Source organism: Mytilus galloprovincialis, chromosome 12, assembly GCF_965363235.1.
Source record: "Mytilus galloprovincialis chromosome 12, xbMytGall1.hap1.1, whole genome shotgun sequence".
Lineage (NCBI taxonomy): Eukaryota > Metazoa > Mollusca > Bivalvia > Mytilida > Mytilidae > Mytilus > Mytilus galloprovincialis.
The window spans coordinates 28,028,459-28,033,893 of NC_134849.1; the positions used below are offsets into that span (position 1 = coordinate 28,028,459).

Sequence of the window (5,435 nt, forward strand, 5' to 3'; positions counted from 1 at the left end):
TCCCTAGAGGGTTTATTTTTTTACATGTTGTTCCTATGGCCATTATCTACAAAAGGGTGTATCAAATTTCAGATAGAATGTATAGAACACATTTTACACCTAATTAAACATTATATTCTTTTATGTTGTTAGGATGTTTACACTAATTAGAGATTTATGAGATTTATTGATTACATAATGATTGCATAATAAAAATCTTGCATTCATTTAAAAGATTAATCTTTCATCTATCTATATATACCTCTTTTATTATTTTCTATGCATTCATAAGAAAGTTACAGCATTTCAAAGGTTAGTGATTGGAAGTAAAGAATCTTTGTATTGTGCTACCTTATGTAATGACAATTTCCTAATATGATATAGATTTTTTTATTCAAAGTCTAGTACCCTCGCTGTTGGTCAGACTTTGTATGTAGGACAAGTTGCTTTTAAGAACAATAATTACGACGAAGAAACTACTAATGAAAGATATTTCTACTGTTTATACTAGCGAAACTGCTATAGATTATTTTGTTATTTATTTTTCGGTTATTTGGTAATTAGTTGAGGAATAGAGTAAAAGAACTATTTAGACCACTCGGCCCCTGATACCAGTCAAACTTACTGATACAAAATTTGCAACTAATAACACAAAAGTCTCGATTAGAGAAATATGTTCATATGGTAACAAAGTAACATAGTTTAAGTTAAATACATTAAGGTTGGTTATGCAGAAATACATTTCATTTTAAAAAAATTCTGAGAGTATGCCATTAAAGATGTTTCACACGTTGGTCATTAATTTACCGTCGTGAATAATGCATACATCCTGGTACATAACAAGCCAAAGGTGTATTCATAATGTATTATTTTAAAAAAAAATAGGATAATAAAAACAAATTAAAGTTTTGTATTCATAAAGCCTTCGGTGTCATTTTTTTCAGTTTTGAGCATTTCTGATGAAATTCAAGTTTAAAAGACCTTTTTTTCTCTAGCACTGTATCACTGGTGGTGGAAATAAGGATTTGAGCCCTCTGTAATATATTTTTTCAGTATTTATGCATTCTTTGCTTTCGTAATTTCTGTATTAGAGTTCCTGGCAGAATTTGAATTTACTTCAGAAGTACCTGCAATATCTACTCCTTATTTAGAATCGTTTTGCTGGGTATGTAATTTTTTGTCGAATATTGTACGTCTTTGGTTTGTTTTCCGTGATGTTTTTTTTACAATAATTTTGTAGGCCAAGTATAAGCTTTGATTATCCCTTTGGAATTATTCCATTTTTTTTAAGTCATTTTGAATAATTCCTTAAGATATAGTTATAAAAACCGACTTCTGTATCAAAATACCACCAGGGTTTCCCGACAAAATGTTATACTAGTGTCGTTTCAAATGTTCACATAATTTGACACAGATGCTGACTAACTAGATTACTCATTACAATTTTTACCTACATTCACATCATACAATGTTTATATTTTTGTTTTATGTTCACAAAACGTCTGCATCTATCAATTTCAACATACCAATATAGAATGTAACACTTATATCAAAACTAAATTATATGAAACAGACATTTTGTGACAACATTTGATATACTTTTGTAAACGTTCATGGTCATATATCGGAAATGATAGTCAAAGATAAATTAGAGAAAGAAGGTTAAGTAGAATGAAAGTCGTTTGAAAAACATAGATACGTTAATAAAACATTACATGTATCATGAATTATTTTTACTGAAGCTTCTGACTAAATGTTATTTAATTGCTGTAACATTTCACATGTTTGTTGGTACCATTGGAATACTTTTGGTAACATCTATCGTTTTTTTTTTATTGCTATCGAAGTGTTTTTAGATTTTGATTTTATCTATTAAAGAATGGAACAAATTGTACGATTACGTTTTCTGGCTTCTTCTTGCATGGCATTTTGTAAGGTAGCTAGTTCATCTTTTTTAATTTCTAATTCTCGCCGTAAGTCAAAATAATGATGAGAATAATAACCATCCATTGTTGATATTTCATCAACGATTTGCTGTGCATACTGTTGTTTTTCACTCTTAGATGCATAATTTTCTACTGCAACAATACGTTTACCACATTGTGTATACAATGATTTTACTTCGTCAGCAGCCATTGTGTTCATAAATTCATGAATATCAATTAGTTCTTCATTATCATCTCTAATTTCGTTTCTCCTAACCATAACAATAAGAGTGTAAGCAAGAAATTCAGTGTCACCAAAAAACTCGGTGAGATCTTTGATAACTTGTTTTTCCTCCTCTGTGGCTCTGTTCGGTTGAAGTACAATTATAAACGCATGAGGCCCAGGCTCTAATAATGCAATGCATTTAGTAATTTCACGTTTGACATCTCGTTGTTTAGTATCTAATATTCCGGGTGTGTCAATAACTCTTATTTTCATTCCTGAGGGAAGATTGCCTATGCCCTCTTCACAAAGAACTGTCACCGATTCACCTGCTGGAGTTGATTTAAATTGTCTGAAACCTAAAAGTGTGTTGCCTAAAGCACTTTTTCCACATCCAGTTTTTCCAATCAGTGCTACTCTTAATCTGAAATAAATTTGCTATTTGCAATTAAACGCATCTCACTATAAAATTATTTTTATTATATTGATACCTTTTTTGTAATCAGTTGCGATGAAAATCGTTTGATATATTTATTTTTATAACATTTTTTGTAGGTCTGAAGTTAATACCAGTTGTGTCAAGTTATCATGGTTATACTTGAATATAGACGATAAGCATGAACTACAGTAAATGTTAAAAATTGGTGAAATTTAAACTTACGTTCTTTGAACAGTTGGTGCTTCCGCCATTTTGTTTTATTTATATAAATTGTTGTATTGCATATTTTTACTATAATCCGCCTTTTGGTTATTGAATATATAAATCAGGCGAACGAATGAAAACCTTTAATACATAAAATTTATCTTTCTGCATATCTTGATTATTATATTCTCCAAAACGAGGTCTCCAAACAATAGGATCAGTCATGTAGACATGGTAGATTATGTCAGAAAATAAACATTGATAATGTGATCCGATAGGTTTTGTTCATACAGAGGCGAACTCAGCGGATAATGGCAACCAAGTTGAGGTAAGGAACATACATAATTCCTCATCAAATCATTTGTTGTCGACATTGTGTTTCTTAACGAAGTTTTTGTTGATGACCGACAAAGATTTTGTTAAAAAAAAAAGTGTTTCTTCCCGAGAATATACCTTTATTCGAGGTTCACACATTGCCGATTATTGCACCCGTTTGAGATCAGACAGCGATACGACACGAAAAGTGAAAAAGTCGGATTACTATCCTCAATTATCTGGAATGTCCTATCATTGTCTGAACGCAGTCGTTTGAGTTCTACAGATTCCCTACGGGTCAAGAAGGGTCCTAATAGTTCGGCGAAGCACCCCGACAGTTAGGTGCGTCCCGTAACATTCGGGGAAACTCAGTTGATTGTGTCTAGTCGGATTACAATCGTGCTTATGTCGTGACAGATTCTGCTGCATCGGATCAAAATCCTAATAATGCTCTGTGTATTCTGGACGGTGTCCTGTGGAACGGAAATGATCCGGAGAAATTTTTAATTGCTGTTTTTCTGCCGATTGAGTCCAGATTGCATCCAGATCTTGTCAATTGCGAATCGTTTTTGCCTAAACCGTTCCTGAACAGTTCCGTTATTAATACGAAATTCGTCATTGATACCCAGGTCAGAATCCCGACAATTACAGAATACAACATGACTGAGACCAGACAAAGCCGTTTGTAATGCGATAGAGCGGACCGTGATAGGTTTACGTTCCGACAGTACCTGATCATCCCGAGTTTACCAACAGTTTTCGAACTGATAACTTCCGTCAGCGTCGGTTCACTGTCTGGTCACTGTCTGATATATGTTGGATTACATTCGGTAGAATCGGGACTCAGTCGTGACAGACTCGGTCGAATTTTACCAGGCAAAAGATACTAATTGGATTAGAAACGGATTGAGAACGGGATTATCGGGACAAATATGCTTAAAAACAGTTGAATATTGACGCTTCCTGAACAATATCTGATTGTTGTCGTGATTAAATTATTTGTTTTACAAATTTTAATTAAAGTTTGAATTTCAATCCACGATTCACAGGATATTGATCAGACTTTTGACAAATTTTAATCGGGAATGGTCCTGTCAAGGACGGCAGTATAAATCGTGAATGTGTGACCCCGGCTTTTACAATAATCCTGGTACCTTTGATAACTATTACAACGTCTGCCACCCAATACAATATATATTATTAATCACCAAATTGATATCACGGAGAATAACTCCCTTATAATAAGGTGATGCTAAACTATCTACAGATGATGATGGACGCCGGAAACATTAAAATACTTTTAAAACCATTTATTCATTATACTAGTAAGGAACGTATAAAATTTGATGTTGCTTCAAAATGTTAAAACTGTTAAAGGAATAAAAAAAGGTTGAGATGACTAGCAAAAATGTTATATTAACAAGAATGTCAGGAATGTGTTAATACAAATCAAAACAAAATTAATTCTTTTCAGATTGCTTTGACATTTGTTTTTAATTAGGAATCTTATTAAATTACGAATCTTGTGACTTTGAAGTGAATAAACATAACATTTTTTTATTTGTTTCTCTTTTTGATGTATTTTGTGTTTAGCCATAATTTTCACAGTTTGTCTTCAATTGAAAAGTTTTGAAAGTCTTTTTAGATAAAGGCAACAGTAGTATACCGCTGTTCGAAACTCATCAATCGATAGAAAAATCAAATCCGATATACAAACTAAAACTGCGGGAAACGCATTAAATATGGGAGGAAAACAACGACACAACAGAAACACAACATTAAAATGTAACACATACAGAAACTAACTTTAATATAAAAATGGCCATTTTCCTGACATGGTAGAGGACATTTTTTTTGTGTGTTGAACCTGGATTTATGGCATGCCAAACCTCCCGCTTTAATGGCAATGTGAAATATAACATTAAAAGGACAACATAACATCTTTCTCCTCCGTTTCAGATGATTCAAATTACGTTGGGTTATTGTATCATTCATATTTGAAACTTACATCTCTATCTTAATTGAATTGTTTCATATTTTTTAAGTCGGGGTATTTAAAGGCCGGATATACAGAACAGGTTTTTCTCATTGTTGAGAGCCGTATTGTTGCCTATATTTGCTTACATCCACTTCATTTAAGCTGCCAAAATGAAGAATTGGTTGAAAGTTTTTTTCAAAATAAATGATTGTAAGTGGCGAGGAAAGTTGCAGGTTACATGTACAGCTTTCGAGACGTGTTTATTCATCATTAGTTAATTGATTGGAAATATTCCATGCAGTTTATAGAAGAATTTGTTCAAGATATTGCTATTCTGAAAGGGTTTGTTTTAGTAAATACCAAACAAGCAAG

General features: G+C 32.5%; 1 long non-coding RNA gene across 1 annotated transcript; it reads right to left on the reverse strand.

Annotated features, from left to right (window-relative positions):
• Nucleotides 1-642: 642 nt before the first annotated feature.
• Nucleotides 643-3,002, reverse strand: LOC143055255 (uncharacterized). Its single transcript, XR_012971975.1, has 2 exons — nucleotides 2,789-3,002; nucleotides 643-2,551 (listed from the first exon to the last, which is right to left on the reverse strand). It is a non-coding gene; the product is annotated as an uncharacterized LOC143055255 (long non-coding RNA).
• Between the last annotated feature and the right edge of the window lie 2,433 nt (nucleotides 3,003-5,435).